General features: G+C 29.8%; 1 protein-coding gene across 1 annotated transcript in view; it reads left to right on the top strand.

Moving 5' to 3' along the window:
* Window positions 1–19,528, top strand: part of LOC136989577 (uncharacterized) — a 59,228-nt gene that overhangs the window by 17,899 nt on the left and 21,801 nt on the right. The window lies entirely within an intron of this gene.

The raw sequence follows: 19,528 nt of genomic DNA, 5'->3' as shown, positions 1-19,528 counted from the left end.
CCAATCAAATTCTTATGGATATTTGTAATTTATTCAAGTTGAAAAGTGAAAACTTTGAACAACAAAAGTACTGTGTACTATTCCTCAACAAGATGGCAATAGCAGCTTGAAGTGATTTTTGTCTAGAGTGCCTGGTCAATCATTGGAGATGGTTCTTTCAAAACATACTGGAAGAGCAAGCAAAGCTCTTATCTTTCCATCTACTTTTGATACCTTCTATCATGAAGACGACATTGCAGGAACAGTGCTTGCAGAGATCATAAAAGATATTATTTATCATGCAGAAAATATTTGACTGTATGTAATGGCTGTGATTTTCAGATACGGGTTCTTCTAATCTGGACATGTGGTTGGCATTTGGCGTAAATGCAGGAAAGTGTACAGTTGCCAAAAATAGCTGTCTACATCCTTGTGATCTGTAGAGATAAGTGTATTTTATACCTATTATGCCATGTATTTTTTAAAAAATATTTGTTCTTTGCTTTTAATGAGAGGTATAGAAATAGTTGAAGAAAAAAGAAGAAAATTTCAACTACCAGCTTGCCTTATTAGCAATCAACAGCTGATTATAGCTGATTAATAGGAAATAGGAAAATCAGCAGTTGAAACTATTGAGAAAAATTTCAAAAGAAAACTTACAGCTTGCCATTTCAACAAAATGAAAGTATCAACAGCTACACATGTATTGAGTCATAATGTCAGCAACAACTTGTTATCTTAATTAAATTATTTTAATATAATTATTTTGCTAACAAAGGAAATTATGATTCAGGTCTGAAAACAACAGCATGGTGTATAGATCTTGTGCAAAAATAGTTTAATGTAATGACATCTATATGTTCTGCTGTTGCTTTAAATAAAAAGAAAGAAGATAAATATCAGAATGCTCTGTCTATTACATACATTTATTGAGTATTTTTCATCATAAAGATTGGCGAAAAGCTCTTTGAAGTCCTGCCAAACAGATGTAATTTTTGCAACATCGTCTATTCTTGAATTGTAAGAAATATTTATGAATGAGAAAGGATATTACTTTCTTCTGACAAGTTGTTTCTTGAGACTGTCTAGAAAACATCTTTTCGAGCATTTGTAGCACTAATCCTTCTGCAGCTCAGTTTAAATCAAATCTAAAATTAGTTACAATTGCAACTTTTTAAAGCATTCTGACAACAAGTCTATCTAACTGCATTTTTAAAAGTGTTGAAAATATCTTCAAGATTAATAGAAGACAACAGTTTGATTTTGTAATTACAAATGTGTTAGCAACAACTTTTAAAAAATTTTGTCAGTTTTTCAGATAGTGATTGATTTCCCTTTTGGGATGGTTTACTTTAGAAAATAGTATCATTCTTGTTTTGGAACAGAATGTATTGTATTACATAGGTGGTTGTATTGTTAAAAACTTAAAAACAATGTTTGAAGTATTGCATGCATGGCAGATATAATTTTGAAAATACTATATGTTGCTCCATTCTCATCATTGACATCATTTGTAAATATATATCAATTTAATATATATCACCAATAAATGCTTCCAGTTACTTTTGAAAATGGAAAATATCTTGATATATCCAGAATTAAAACAATCATCTTATATGATCTGTGAAATATTTTCTTAAGTGATAGAAAATTTGGAAGACAGCTATAATTTTCCTGGTTGCCATTTCGCTTTATTGATTCTTGCCAAAAATATGTACATATTTGTCAAAAAATTTGACTTCATGACGACAACAAATGTACAGAAAAAACAGACAGGGTAGTAGAAGTATTATGTGATTTATAATTAATTTAATAAAATGAAAATTGTTTCAAATAAAATAACTGAAGAAGATACATTGCTTTCATTAATGTGTGTATGGTGTCTGTAATATTTTGTTTGTTGAAAAAATAAGTGTAGACTTTAAAAGATAGTTTTGGGCTGCAATTTGAAAAAATTGTAACCCATAAATTCCCACTGTCGTCCGTCCGTCTTTCCTTATACCCTATTCACACTGTACATTTTAAGCGGGATTAAGATTTAAGCAGAATTAAGTTAAGTCGCATTGTCGAAAACAAGATTAACTACTCGTTCACACTAGGTAATTAAAGCAAATTATTCGCTTAGCCCTCAAGTGGGTGTACTCAATATTACATTTTAAATAAAATCAAACTTTTGCTTATTTTTCGTAAATCATCATAAATTAATTTATATTTAGTAATTTAAACTATAAATAACTTATTTAAAATGCATAAGACGTCAGTTAGGAATTATTAACATTTATTATCAGTGATGTCATTGGCAGCACGATTCTCTCAATGTTTATATCACTTTAGCGATAGAACTGTGATAAGAATGGGTTTTTTGACAAATTTATATATATATATATATTTCGTAAACAAGAAATTTATATTATTATTTAAACTTATTGTATCGAAGCAGCATATACATGCTAATAGAGAAGAGTATCGTTTGTTCGAACATTTGTACAGTACCTGTACATCTGCTTCCGCCATTATTTTTGAACTTGTGGCTGACCTGGTGGAAAGCTTGAAGCGATTTAAGCTGAGCCGGTTATTGGTAGTTAAACCGAACTTGACGTTATGTCAGTTCCGTTCATATTTCATACTTTAAGCTGGCTTAAAATGTACAGTGTGAATAGGGTCTCGAGAACGGAGTTAGATAGATGAAAGACGAGACAAGATATGAAAAGCTTAGGGGCTTCCGGTCCCTAAGCTTTTCATTTCGAAGCAAACCGAAAGTCACGTTATTTTAATTCAAAAAGTTTTCCCTGAAAGGAGTTAATAGATGAACTGTTGCTAACAGAAAAGTATGATATACAGGGGTAAGACACGGATAATTTGAAGTGGAGAGCATATATTTTAAATTTAAAAAGTTAAAAAACGATAAAAAATTGCAGTCCTGCATTGTGATGATGTCACCAATAAATAATTGCTTGTTATTAACATATTGATACAAAAGGTTTATAATCTGTTGTAGGGAGTAATACATAAATAAAATGGCTAAAAACAATTTTAATAATTGTTAACACGACACTAATTATTTACTTTAATAAAACTGAGTTATTAAAATTTTTCGTGGTCAAGTTGAAAAAAATTTCAAGATACTTGCCTACGTTTCTTTCGCAGTAGCTCGTATAACACCTTTTTTCAATATTAATTTATTCTAGAAATTCTAATTATCCATTCTTAATTATTTTAAATTTTTACATTCAAATAGAACATTTTTGAGAATGAATTTTCACAAAATTTTCAAGTTCCATAAAGCAAACATTTTAACTTTTATTAATAACACGTTTAAATAAATACTTTTTAAAATTTTAATGTATAAAATATTTTTGAAACGACTTTACGTACCGGTACAAGTCGTAATTACTGCGAAAAAACTAATATACGAATTTTCTCACTATAAATACCTTTTTTTTTTTTGTAACACTTTCCGCCCAGTGGGCACTAATAGGGCCTCTTATAGCAAGCCCATTATGGGTTCGGCCAGGCCCACAATGGGGAGGCCGGGTGGTGAGGGACGGGGACCAACATATCCGGACGGACCACCCCCCGAAAAATCCCTGGGGATTTCTCGACCAGGATTCGATCCCGGGTCCCCCAGGGCGGTAGGCTGCGAACCTTGACCGCTCGGCCATCCGGCCTCCTACTATAAATACCTAGAAGAAATGACTGCTCGGACGAAACATGCCGTCTAAATTGGAGAATGCCAACTTATCAGTATTACTATATATAAGACTACTAGATAAAACCTCTGAACACTTGTAGTTGGTCGCCTCACCAATAGGCTAGCGACATGGGGTTTTCTTCACGTGTGTAAATAGGGGCTAGTTTCCTATAGAAAGACCTGTGAAGCATCCCTTCGGTAGAACGTTTAAGAATTCCTAAAAAGCGGGTGGCAATTTTCTAAAATGCACGTTTCATCGGAGTGCCAAGAAAAATTGATAGTATGATGAATGCTCCCGCAATACACCGAATGGGTGGATAACTCAAAATTTCCATTTAAAAATTAACGTCATCCTCATAATTTTCCGTTAATGTAATCGTGAGACAATTTTACATGGTATTGAAAATCCATTTTATAGTGTAATTTGTATATTTCGATTTCCAGCAAAACTATTTCTCTCCAATGATACAATATTTTCAGTATCCTGAAACGTTTCGTTGTCAATGTCTGTAGAATACCTAGAATTGCAGTTTTCATGATTTTATATTAATAATAAATTTTAAACTTATTTTTTTGTATTTTTTTTTAAATGGAAGCTTTTTTTTTCTGTGGTATTGCATTGTCCGCTAACCTATGGCTAGAGCTTTGGAAACAAACCGTTCTCGCCTCGTATTATAATGCATCTATTTACGAATTTGCCATATTTCGGTTTATTTAGTGTACTGAATAAATTGACAGTCGATTCACAATTTATTTAGTAAATTATAAGTATTTTTACCGCCGAGCATCGAATTGGTCATTCAAGAACCGCTTCGTGTCGCATCCATTAACATCGATCGCATCGCAATATAGCGCGTCTAGATGACAATTGCATCGCTTTGCATCTACATTTTTTTAAATTATTTTACACATTCTCAACATTTTAAAATGATCTAAAACAGTTTTTAATCGTCATCTGTGAAGTTTAATTTGCGTAATTTTGCCATTAAATTAATAATCTTACTTTCTCCATAACGGAATGAGTTTGCGTATTTAAATAATAAAATGAGGTTATCATTTGATAATTTAACGATAATTATGTAAATTTAACAAATATTTTGTTTAATCGATGTTTGTTTATACTAAGAAAGGCTTTCCAAATCGAAACTTAAGATAAGAGAAGATCGTTGATCTTCTTATCTTTGGTTTCTTCTTCCGACGTCAATTTTGATAAATATTTTTAAACATAAAAGGAGTTGCTACAAATTGGGTAATATATTAAGTTCATTCTACCTAAAACTTATGGAAATTTTTAATTAATTTTAATAAAATTATAGACATACATTCACAAAATTATAGTGTTTGAAGATCCTCACTCAGATAAGCATTCTTGTGAACTTAAATCTTATTGTAAATTTTTAAATGGTATCTGTAATTTGACACATTTATACAAATGAAATTCCATAAAGAACCTTAAAAAATCTGTTTAATTTGGCAATTAATCATTACTTTTAATTGTTTATGTTTAAAATAATTACAAATTTCGTTGTTTTTTTTTAAATTACTAAAAAAAAAAGTACCTGCGCGACGTGACAGTTTCTATTTGGGATGCGCCGCGACACGAAGCGACGCGAAAGAGCGTCAATATTTAATTAACTCAATTAAGACATTTTGAGAATTAATTACTTCGTTATACGAGTACAGGTAAGTACTTTAACATTAAAGTAGTACGCCGTTTTAGTTTTCGGTAGACAGAAACGTCAGTTACAGATATACAGGCAGAGAGCAAACAATTATTGAACTTAGAGAATTTCTATAATAATTCAGAAGTTTCTATATGAATTTCTCATTATAGAAATATGCTTTTTTACCATAAGAATATTATAGAAAAGGTAAATTCGTAGAAGAGAAAATTGAGAGTTATTATTTTAATAATCTATTAATTTTATTAATAGTTATTTTCTATGTGAAAATACATTTAAAAAAAAGCAGTTATAGGTTTATTTTTCATGTTTCCGCACCTCATAGCATTGAAAATTATCTGACATCTTCCTGTTTTTCTTAACAGAAATTACTCATAAAATACCAAGATAATTTTTTTTATCCGGTGGATGCGTTATTTTACACGTAATTCCACTAATTATATAATTGAATTTTTGTGGTAAATTTAATAAAATAATTCAGAAAGAATTAAATTAAACTCGTACTTTTGGAATTGTAAAATATGATAATTATAGTGATTTTGTTTTAGAGAATAATTTCATACAAATCTTTGAAAATAATATTTATTTACTCTTGTTTATAAAGAAATTTTTTGTTTTACGTAGAAAACGTGACTTGTTATTCAATATTAGTAGATTTTGCTACAATTTGCATCTTTGTTCTTTAATTTCTTGGAAGAAGAGTTGTTTTGGATGAAATTATCAAATTTCTTTGAATATTTTTCTTCAAATTTGTATTCAGAATTGATTCCTCGACTTGTATGTACTCGACTTGTACTCGATTTATCGTGTATGTGAATCACCAGTTGTTTTCTTCACATACACGATAAATTTGAAAAAAGGCCCTTTTAGTGTACCCCTGAGAACACTAAGAGAAGCCTCATTTTATACCTTTTAATGAGAACAGCTGGATATCTCAGAGAATGGTTCAACATATTGGGGTCAGCCCACCCAAAAAACTCCTGAATAAACTCCTCAAGTCTATATACTTTTATTATACTTATATCGATTAGTGAAGTTTCCGGGGCCGAACTTATACAAACTAAACAGACTAAAGCTTAAGGCTTCGCAATACTATGCTACAGCTTGGAGCGTTTTCTCTTCCACGTTACATAATTATAGTGGAGGAGGAAGGGCACCTTATATATATTACGGTTTAAAACCTAGATGGTGCCACGTAGGATCGCTGTATGTAGCACCGTTAAGCAGTAAAGTTTTATAGATAAATTATAGTTTATTTTTAATTTTAAAGTTTCGTAAAAATGTTTAGGCCTATACACAAGTATTTCCCCTTTCTTTATCATTTATTTTTAAGTCGACTTTTAAGAGAGAAATACTGTAGATAAGAATTTTTTATCATCAGATTCCATGTCACCAAATGATTTAATCTTATCCTGTTTATTGCTTTCTAAAGGAAACAGTAGCAAATTTTGCATACACAAAGGAAGTATCTTTCCAAGAATTCAAACAAAGAAAGTTTAAAATGGAAAAAATCTGGAATTACCTAAAATTAAATCAGAAAATACATTATCAACTACTTATATACATGCTAAAAAATAAAAAGCTGATTGTAGACTTCAGAACAATACGTACTGTAAATATATAGCATAAATTTTGCACTCAAAATTATGTTCAACAAAAGATTTAAAATGTAGAAATTAAATCATTTTATTCATAAATTGGAATATATAATGTTATTAAAATACGGAAATACAGAATGTAGGATAATTGTGATGAAACGGATTACGTAGAATTTGTTTTTTTTATACAGTTATTTACAAGTAATTAATACATAGATACGTGGGATGATGATAAAGAAACTAATGTTATGAAAGTATTATTTTCGAAAAGTAAGGCTTTCGTAATATTTGGTATATTCCAAACCGTAGTAAAGTACGTAGGCCTAATCGAGAGTTTGTTCCTCATAAGACCTCTACAACTGGGGAAGTACCCCCCGGATATCGAGTTTCCGCCTTCTTCCTAGGATCTTTTTAATAACGTGTTCCTATACGAACGGCAAAGTATCGCATGAGGTGCGGGGTTTTTAAGCGTTAACGGTATGTTCCTATGTTATTTTTTGCATTAATGTTAAATAGGCTAACCACTTAACACGTTTAAATATTACATAATTAATTCGAATTTACATGTATTAATTTTCCTTTTCTCACAATTAAATCCATTCATACCTCTTGAATAGCGTAATCATGCCATTTAAGAGGTTTTTTTTAATGGATTTATTCAGTGACTAAAAGAATGGTAGGCTTACGTATATAGGTTGTAGTGTGTCGAATATTACTAGAAAAGTGTAATTTGTATGTTATCTTAGTATAAAGAAGCAAATTGATCATAGAGTTATTAATTGGAAATGATTATAATGAATGAGTGTAAACAAGGTCAAGTGATATACAAGATCACCAGTGGCTTGCGTAAAATACGAGTATAACAACATCTGAAGGATGTGTAGAAGTATTTTCAGTATGATAGGTCAAATATGGACGTTTTATTCGCCATTGTGTTGTTTAAGATGGTTTATGAGTGTTGGGATGCTTTCTTTTGCATTATTTTATGCAAATACGCACAATATTATATTTCAAAATAATAACAAGGTAAGGTAAGAAATAAATAGCAATATTCATCAATCGAATTAACTATTTGAGTAGCATCTAAAATTAATTATGCTAGGAATTAAACAGTTTTATAACGTGATAGAATAGTGAAATTTTTTAATGTATTTAAGTTAATTGATAGCATCGATGATTATATGAGCTACGAATTAGCTTAAACACAGACCATAACACCAAGTTCGTTTGAAAATTTCGTCGATGTTAACATAAAGTTTCTTGCATATTTCATTTACGAATATTGCAGAGTGTGAAAAATTATGAAATGAGTGCCATGCCCTTTGTTTTATTAACGTTTTTAGTTACGTCATTTGACAGAAATACGATCTGGAAGATGGAGAATGGTCAAGGTCGTTATGGAATTTTCTAAAAAGAAATCACAGTCGTTGTTAAGCGGTGATAATGACAATAGTATAAATTTTTATTAAATTTAAACTTTACAAATAATTTTCCACAGGTGAAAAGTAGATGGATTTTCCTAATAATAAATGAATCATAAGACATCATATAGCCCGGCATTCTCTTTATATAGGCCTTATATTTTGTTAATGTAGGGGTTATGTATACATGCAGTTTTGAATTATAAAGAAGCAACGTTATATAACATTATAAAACATATAAATAAGCATATGTAATGTGTTTTCTGTCCGTGGCAGACAGAAAACTGTATAAACGAGAACTAATTATTATGCCTATAGGCAAAGAATTATTCAAATTATTGAGTTAATAGATTGCCTTCGTCTTTCTGTATTAAAATAATAGAAAAATTCGAGGAAATTATTTATTTAATTAAAAATTCGTATATAAATGTAAATTCAAAACAATTCATTTGCATATTAACAATGCACGAAATGCGTGTTTTATATGAAATCGATTATATAAAAATTTCATAAATACAATTTAAATGATGCTTTTATACGCGGACCACCAGTGGTCCGCAAGAGCTAAAATATGGTCCGCGAAAAGTTTAAAACTTTTATTCATTTTAAATTATTATTCCCACATTGAAACAAACTGAATTTAATTTTTACTAAAAATGTTATGTTTTCTATTATAATAGTAGTTAAAGCATGTTACTCTTGAGTTTAACGATTACTTATGTTAAAAGTTTTGATTAAAGTTTATTTTTAGATTGACACGGTTTATTTTTCTTAAATCTTGTGGTCCCTGCTAACAACAATGAAATCAAAGTGGTCCCTGGTCAAAAAAGGTTGGGAACCGCTGATCTATAATGAAAGGTTTACATAAAAAAAGCATAAACTGAGCTAGAAAAATAGATTTATATAGGCCTAAATATTCAAGAATAATTAATTTAACTAAGGTATTTTATAAATTTAATAATATTATCCGTAAAATGGCATTTGTTAACGCACAGGAAATGCGAAATTTCATAATTATTTCAATTAGAGGTTCCTAATCTTTCTTCCTTGTCGATCCCCTTTTAAAACTAAATTTAATTCGCCGACTCCTTTCTGTACTGATACAAAATAACAATAAATTACAATTAAAATGGAATTAAAAAGCAAATAGGAATTAATAATTTGCTTTTCTTAATTAAATATAAATCAAAATTCAAAATTATGTTTTATTTATTAAAATTTACACCATGTATTATTTGTTAAAATTATATTTAAAAATTAAAAATATAACCTGAAATGTAATTAAGCGGTCTCCCAGATCAATCAATTGACCCCGAGATTGGTTAAGGACCAGATTAGGAACCTCGAATTTGGATAATTTAGTTGATTAATTCCTAACTTTTTAGAAATATTTACAAGATCCCTAATTAAAATCTTCAACGGAAGCCATATTCTGTGTGCTTTAAAGTTTATTTTCTAAAGGTCATCTACACCCCTTCACTTTCCAAGTACTGTACGTGGGAATTTTTTAAATTTATGACCTTCTCTAAGCTGCATTATTGCGTATTGTGATGAGATATTGATGTACGAGTATTATATTTCCTTGTATAGAAATAATTAATTTTTCTGACCCACTTTCAAATGGGAGGTTTTTACATGGGAAGTTCTTTGGTTTCTTTCAAAAAACGGCAAGATCTACATTAAATATATAAAATGGAATATACGTTGTTCTCCGTATACAATGCAATCCAATTATTGTAATCGCATTTGAGTTCTCCAATACCGATTATAATAACGAACTTAACATCAAGTCTACAATTAGTGTGGAAATTATCGACTTTGACATTAAAAGGATGTGTTAAAACATTTAAATATATATGTTACAGTCAAAACTTGTTTTCAGTTAGAACGCGTTTTAACTAGTTGAAACTAGTTTATACTGGACGTCTTTGTTAAAACCCGTGTTGTCTAGTTAAAACTAGTTTTAACTCAAATTCATTTTTGACTAGCAGTAAATTCTAGTTTTAACTAGACAAAACGGGTTTTGTTTACTTAATTTACTGTTGTACTGTACATGTTTTGATTTTAGATAAAACTAGTTTTAACTTTTAACATTAATTAAAACTAATTTTATCTACATAAATATGTTTGGGGGAAATAAAGTTATGTATAGTGATTCGGGAGAAGATGCCTAACATTATGCTTATAAAGAAAATTATACAGATAATTTGGGTTTTGGAGGCCTCTAACGGAAATATCATATTCTTGAGCATGTTTTTCAAATAAAACTTTGGAGTATATGAAAAATAATTGTATATTGTGTTTGCAATGACGACTTTTTTACTGTCTGGCATTTTAGGTATCTCACCCTAAGTATGCGGGTGAGATGCTAAATGCCATTAGAGTAAGATAAATATAATTGCATAAAATTAATTTTCGAATATCTTAACCAAATTTAATTTATTGCATGTGTAATACAAAGTACTTCATAGTAAGTATAACAGCATAGTATAAGTATTGTTAAGTTTCCGCCCGTTCTAACGTGCTCTATAGCTAGCTGAAAGCTTTTTTGCAGTCCAAAAACCTTTTTGAAAAGTCCTTATATAATTTCTATGCATATCCTGCAATAAAACGACAAAACAAAAATTTATTAAAGATAGGCATATTGGAATTCAATTAACAAAAAATAGGCATGTTACCCCATGAAAAATGTGGCATCTTTTCCATTTGTCGGGGTAAGATGCTTAGTGAAGTCACGTGTTCTAGCATGTCCGATCGGGATTGGTGGTAGGTCACAATGGAAACTTTAGAATCTTAACTACATCACATATTAATTGTTTTTCGCAATTTTTAATAAATGCTATTTTAACTTTTAGTTTTAAAATGATTCTAGAAACATTTCACAACAAAAGCTTCGTTCTTATCTTGCTTTTATTCTTCTTAGATGTAGAAAATGAGGTAACGGTAGCCAACTACAGCTTTCCGCACTCAATATTGGCCCAACGATTCATCATACAAACACATGACAATATTTGACGTCACCGTTTGAAAATATCAAAAAGTAGGCATCTTCCCCAGCTTATCATCTTACCCCGAATCACTCTATATGTTGCAGTCAAAACCAGTTTTTAGTTAGATGCGTTTTAACTAGTTTATACTGGATGTCTTTGTTAAAACCCGTTTTGTCTAGTTAAAACTAGAATTTACTGCTAGTCAAAAATGAATTTAAGTTAAAACTAGTTTCAACTAGTTAAAACGCGTTCTAACTAAAAACGGGTATTGACTGTAACATATATATATATATAATTTGAAGGTTTATTAATTAATAGCAATCTGATTAATGTACTGTTTAATTGAAGTAAGAAATGACAGAAATTTAAACTACTGTAATGCCAGCAAATAATAATTAAGACAATTAACCGCTGGATGTGCCCATTAACTTCATTAGCTTATGTAATAGTATTTCGGACTGCCTCATCTCACTGCTCATTACTAATATTCTTGTTTCTAAAGAAATTAGGTTGGGACTTGAAAGGCGCTTAAAATACTAGTTTGCTCGAAGATAATGGTAAAAATAACGGAAATTATAATTATAATAAGCGAAACATTTTTGATCTTACAAGTTTTGTGACTTGCTAATTCTGATAACCGTGATTACAACAACCGGATTCCACTGTATGTATACGGTAGTTATAATGTATGTATGTGTACAGAATGCTGTTTTAGAAATTATGAATTTTAAATATCCTACAAATTTGTATGGAGGACGTAACAAACAAGAAGAATGACCACGAGATATGTACTGTACAGTACACTCACACATTAGACAGATCTCAATACAAACTACACTCAAACCTGTTTTTGTGCGGTCGATTTTTGTGCGATTTTTTATTTGTGCGGTTTGTTTTGTGTGATTTTTTGTGTGCAGTATATGAATTTCAATCAAATTGGTATACTGCACAAAAATAATTGCACAAAACACATTGCACGTATAAAAAATCGCACAAAAAAAGACCGCACAAAAACAGGTTTGAGTGTACTGTAACTTATAGGAGTTTGTATTGATCAAACTTGCATCAGGGTAAGAGTAATCCCAAGGGAAATGTGAAACTCTTCTTACGATTGATCTTACACCATTTCTGAATTAAAAAATAAAAAATAATAATATTGTACTGTAATAATACTTCATAAAGTGGGCATTCTGCTAAGTATTTCTAATTAAGTTAAAGTAATCGGTAGAAAATTTAAATGATACACATTTTGCATTGATAGAATATCGGGAAGATAAATATGTTACCGGCAAAATCCAATTTTATGCCAAATTAGTTTTGCCTAGGCCAAACTAGTTTGGCGTAAGCGTGTCAGGCCAAACTAGTTTAGAATTATTATTCAAGTATATTAATGGTTAAATATATTAATAGTTAAAATAAAATTAAAAGGCAATCAATTAGATGAACAATACTGTATTTATTCAAACATAATCTACTTAATTATAAAAAACGGGGTTGATGTTATCCTAGATATTGAAGGTCGCGGCTCGTCTCCGGTTTCAGCAATCAGAAGACAGGGAACAGTGAGGACGCCCGTTCTAACCTAACCTAACCTATTCTAATAAATTACCATAATAATTAGCAACCAATTATTAGAATAGGTTAGGTTAGGTGTTAGAACGTGCGTCCCCACTGTTCCCTGTCTTCTGATCGCTGGAATCGGAGACGAGCTGCCATCTTCGATACCTAGGGTAACATTAACCAAAAACGGTATTGATTAGAAGTGACACAACACTTGTAAAAAACTATAAAATAAAAATAAGCTAATCAGTACTTATCAATTTGTATTTTTTTATTAAGCCATGCACTTTTAAAGGTAATTAACTTTCGAAAATATTTTTAAAAATTCAAACGAAATAATAAAAATAACTATTAAAATCAAATTGAACATAAACGTACTCAGCAAAAAAACATAAACTCCAATAACCACCACCTTATAAGTTGCTGAGGGAATTTTTAATTAAGAAAACGAACGTTTTCGGTCTATTCAATAGACCATCATCAGGTTAGAACATACGAAAATGGAATACATTATAAATGGAACATCACGTATAAAATTCAAAAATACCAAAAAATCGTTAACATCCGAACCAATCAGAATAAAAATTAAAACGTAAATGGTACTGTACATAAGTGTAAAAATAAAATAACATACTACATTGGCTAAACATTAATTAATAACCAATAACATTAATAAAATAATTGATACATTATAAAAGAAACAACAAGTGTAAAATAAGAACTTATTACTCGTACTCATGTACTAAAATTACCTATCCTAACCGGATGGTAACTGTTCCAACTAATTAAAATTAGAATTAAAGGGCAAAAAATACCCAAACGTAAATTAACAAACACATAACAATATTAAAGTTATTAGTACACGCTAAAAATCATTTAACAGATAATAAAATATTAAGGATCTCCAAATACGAAACACATCGAAGAGTAGACTCGAGAATAGATGCATTAACGCCAGGGACGCTGAGGGATTACCGTCAGCTTGGAAATTTGCAATTAAGAGACTTACAAATGGCTCATGATTTGCGATGTGTTTCGTATTTGGAGATCCTTAATATTTTATTATCTGTTAAATGATTTTTAGCGTGTACTAATAACTTTAATATTGTTATGTGTTTGTTAATTTACGTTTGGGTATTTTTTGCCCTTTAATTCTAATTTTAATTAGTTGGAACAGTTACCATCCGGTTAGGATAGGTAATTTTAGTACATGAGTACGAGTAATAAGTTCTTATTTTACACTTGTTGTTTCTTTTATAATGTATCAATTATTTTATTAATGTTATTGGTTATTAATTAATGTTTAGCCAATGTAGTATGTTATTTTATTTTTACACTTATGTACAGTACCATTTACGTTTTAATTTTTATTCTGATTGGTTCGGATGTTAACGATTTTTTGGTATTTTTGAATTTTATACGTGATGTTCCATTTATAATGTATTCCATTTTCGTATGTTCTAACCTGATGATGGTCTATTGAATAGACCGAAAACGTTCGTTTTCTTAATTAAAAATTCCCTCAGCAACTTATAAGGTGGTGGTTATTGGAGTTTATTAAAATCAAACTAAAATTAAAAATGAACTTATTTTGTGTTTTATGATAAACTTAAATTAACCATTAGTTATATTTAACCATTAATATACTTGAATAATAATTCTAAACTAATTAAATTTGTTTAAGTCGCTGTATATATGTTTAATAGGTGGTTGTCTCTTTAATCCGAAAACATTCGGTAGACTAACTTACAGCTGTACAGGCTTAGAACTTTTTTATTGGTTCTTCATCAAATGCATTTCGGACCAGTTTTATGAGTCCTGGTCCCTCATCAGTGCTACAGGAAAACAAAGGTTTTTATTAACATGGGTGACGCGAGTACGTACATAATAAGATTTACAAAAATTCTTTAAAAAACATTTTTTATATACCTTTTTATATACCTTTTTCGTATTGTTAATAAAGAGTATACGAAAAAGGTATATAAAAAATGTATTTAGTTAAAATGTTTTTTAAAGAATTTTTGTAAATCTTATTATGTACGTACTCGCGTCACCCATGTTAATAAAAAACCTTTGTTTTCCTGTAGCACTGATGAGGGACCAGGACTCATAAAACTGGTCCGAAATGCATTTGATGAAGAACCAATAAAAAAGTTTTAAGCCTGTACAGCTGTAAGTTAGTCTACCGAATGTTTTCGGATTAAAGAGACAACCACCTATTAATTCTAAACTAGTTTGGCCTGACACGTTTACGCCAAACTAGTTTGGCGTAATTTCGGGTTTTGCCGGTAACATATGCACATACAAAACACTCATGCATAAATCTAAGTAACCATATTGGAAATATCCTATTTTTAACTTCATCAGTAAGTTCGGTGCATGATAACAGTAAATATAATTTTTTAATGTATCTATACATATAATCGAGATGGGTTGATAATAATAATAAGCGCAGAGCCCAAACGGTTAAGAGTTGAAAGTTGAAATTTGGTACACAGTTAGGGTACGTCACGAGAATGTACAGTACGTACACTAAGAAGGAATTTTTCGAAATTCTCCCCATCGGGGAGAGGGAGATGATTAAGGCTTAACCCTGAAGAACTCGGCTTCTACTGTACTATTTTAGATGCGATTTTTTGCGTTTTTGATTGCGTTTTAATAGGGTACGTACACTAAGAAGGAATTTTTCGAAATTCTCCCGCGGGGAAAATGTTAACAATGGAAGTGTTAAGCGAAAGCGACATGCAAGATTTACAGGCGCAGATGCAGTTTTTTTGCGGAAAATCGGGCATATTTTAGACCCATCTAAAAATTCTCTAATTAGTCTGGAAACAGGGGGACCTAATTCTTGCACTCGTTGAAAACGGGTAAGATTGACTAGAATGTAATAATGTTAATCTTTGCTATCGTTACTTTTTGTCCGAGCAACGCCGGACTTATCTGCTAGTTTGTCAATATTTAACAATTTCTTTCCGCAATTTCTCTTCAACAGCTTTTGGCAGCCCGTACGTTTTGTATCCTTCAGTTCAAAATTTCCCGAACGAAACTTTCAAAACCACATTTGACACATTCGGAGTTTTGAAGAATCTTCCCCATACATGGTACGAGTATTTTTTTATTGTTTGTATAGCGTGATATCCTTTATAAAACTTAAAAGCATGCATAATATACCCGATGTGCGTTTTAATCTGCAGACATTTCGACTTGATTTTATTCAAACGAAATATGATGTAAAAAAGTTTAAAATAAAAGCTTCAAAGCAAAGAATACAGTCTCACATCAGGAATAATGTGTTAAATTTCACAACATGTAATTACATTACATATTTATGATTAAGTAAAAACAGCATACGACTAATATTACAGTAATTTTATTGGGATTTAAACGGTACGTTTTTGTATACCGTTTAAATCCCAATAAAATTACTGTAATATTAGTTGTATAAATAAAGTTTTTTGCTATTCTGTATTGCATATGTATATTTTTGACTTTTTTATGATTTATACGTGCTAGGCTTGTAAACGTCTTGTGTATGTATTGCTGTTAGTGCGTGGGGAGGCATGATTTTGTTCATTCTGTTTGAAGCTTAATAACTCCTGGTTTTCTGTCAAAAATTTCTGAGATTTTGCAGGGAGGTTTGTTTATTAGGGGGATTAATGTTGTTAATCTTCCTATTAATTAGAAAAAATGATGATTAAAAGTCGAGAGGTTAGGGAAATAAAGGGGATCGTATGTATCTGCAATAGGGTCGGACTTAAGACTATTTTACTCTTTATTAGCATTTACAATTTTTTATAAAATCCACCTCTTCCTCAAAATTAAGCTTCCTGCCATTCTATAATACTTAAAAATATAAAAAGTTTTAAAATAAAATATGATACCAAATATCAAATATGGTAGCTGTTACAAATTAATTTCGGTAGACTATCCACACTGTGTGGATAGTCTACCGAAATTAATTTGTAAATCGGATTAAAGAGACATACATTTACAGAACGGGAAAATATGATAACAGATGGCGCCACTAAATATTGCTCGGAAAGTTAAGTAACTCGGGGAAACATACGGGCACGTGTTTGTTAATATTAGTTTTCGTTAGAATTATGGCCATATTTGAAATCAGTTATAGCTTTACTGCGTTAATAATCAATGCGTTTACTCTATTATATATTGTGAAATTCATTGTACTTTAATTACTGCATTAAAAACGCATAATTTGACAAAGATTGGCAATTACATTAATTAAGTCGTTAAAGTTTAAACTCATAAATGTGCCAGCTGGGAATATAATGTATATTTAGTTTTATAGTTTTATCAACAGTATTTGTTATTTAGCTTGCATACAAATTAATTACTTAAATGATATAATATCTTTCAGCTTTTATAGAATATGTATTTAGGCTATGTATATTTAAATGGAAATTAATTAATTTTCTATATAATTAAAGGATTCTTACTTAAAAATTTAAATAATTCTAACATCTTTGACTATACAAACGCTGCATGTAGTAGATCATTTCAGTATTTTTGCCATGAAAATTAACCAAAAAATTAGAAAAAAAATTTTGTATATTAGATTAACTTCTGATTTAATTGATATATTAAATTAAAAGACATTACAGAATAATAAATTATTTAAAAAAATTATTGCTTTGAAGTTTATCTTGATTAGTACCTAACTTGTGAAAGTGACCTTAAGGAATAATTACAAATACATTAGTGCAGTTGTACAGGCCTAATAAATTTCATAGGAGATTTTTTTGTGTTTATTGATAAATTTTGCGTTAAATTTCAGTTATTTAACATAAATATAATCGCTCCATTCCGAAGAATGTTTTTTCGTTTTGGACAGGTTTTACCGTAAATATTCTAACTTTAACATAACCAGAAGAAAGAAATACTTATAAAATGCAGAATTGGACAATTAACTACTACACAAATATGGGATTCCCACTGCCCAATTAAAAATTTCCACTGCACGATAGAACATGCACTGGCACGTACAGTACTGTACGCGTATACCAGATACAGTATGTTCTGTTCAAAGTACAGCAACAAAAATATTTAGTCTGCTGAATTTCTTGAAAAATAATTAAACTATTTGTTGTTAAATGCTTCACATTTATGAAGCATTAAACTTCATTACAAACTATTAAAGTAACTTGTCATAACAATTTGCCTATGAATCATGTTCTATATTTGTTAACAAATTAGCTTTAATGACTATATTGCGGCTCCATCTTTAAGTTTTTAAGGTGACAGTGTTTAAAATTCTGTAATGATTACTAAAGCATTTATTTTATTAAAAATAACTTATTTAATGAAGATGTTTTGCATTAAATAAGCTCATTTTATCGTTAAATTTAATGCTTGTGTATTATTACAATGGTAAAAGCTAAAAACATTGCATCTGTGAATGCTTATACATAAGGCCTATACTTATAACACCTGCATTTTACTGTTTGCTAAATAAAAATTTTTATGATTTTTAGTTAATTAAGCTCATATTCTTTGAAAACTGATTTTAAAAAGTTCTCAAATGTATTAATATTGTCAGTGACTAAAATTTTTCATTTTCCCCTCAGAAATTAATTTATACTGTAATACCTTTTATGCAGTTGTTAAAACATTATTTGATGACACAGATTTATCTTCCTGATATTATTACAGATTACATAATAAACAGTCGTTTGTAACCAACAGAAAGAAGGAAATAGTTATCTGAATCTGCTGGTTAAAAAATACATTATTAATCTAAATGATAGTTTAATAAAGTTTCTTTAACTGGAAGATTTCTGCTATCTTAAATTATATTAACAGATACTAATCTTTACATTTTTGGAGTACTTAACTGAATATATTAACCAAATATTAAGAATTTTAGCTTCTAAACAATTCAACTTAAACTTCCAAACCTTCAAAAATTCAAACATTTTTAATTATAACATTTTTGGGATCAATATTCCACTATCTACAAAAATATTCTAAATAATATTGTCAATGTCATCATCCAACTCTTGTTTAATATTCTTCTGGTTGTCTAGATATCATGACAACAAAAATTAAAACAAACTGTACAAGATTAATTAATCCCCAACAATTTGCATGTCCCCATATACAAACCTTCTGCCTATCTTTAAATTTTCTGTCATATTAGCTGCAGCAGCTAAGTTCATTCCTTACATGTTTAATGTACAGTATTTAAACATTATTATTATAACCAACATTCTAAACCAGAGATACATAATATACAGCCTGTATATTATAGAAGTATGTAAGAAAATTCACATTTTTTCTCTTATCCAATAATTTTCTAACTGCTTCACTGTGTACATGATCTTCCATCATTTCCACTTGAGATGTCTATGCATTTGTATTTACTTATTCCCCATAAGAAATGTAATAAATTGTTTTATTATAGATTTTTCACAGCTAATAAAATAACTAAATTTAAAAATATTTCACAAATTAGCCTAACATTTCTTAGAAACTGACTTTTAGAAAAGTGAGTGATATAATATGTTTGTTAATGTTTATAAATTCAAAATGAATTTGACCGTCAAGCCAGTAGTGTAGCGAGGGGGGTGCAAGGGGGTATATCATACTC

Source organism: Centruroides vittatus, unplaced genomic scaffold (genome assembly GCF_030686945.1).
Source record: "Centruroides vittatus isolate TY-2023 unplaced genomic scaffold, ASM3068694v2 contig_13, whole genome shotgun sequence".
In the NCBI taxonomy this organism is placed as follows: domain Eukaryota; kingdom Metazoa; phylum Arthropoda; class Arachnida; order Scorpiones; family Buthidae; genus Centruroides; species Centruroides vittatus.
The sequence above is the reverse complement of the archived record's forward strand: the minus strand, read 5'-3'. Positions and strand labels throughout refer to the sequence as shown.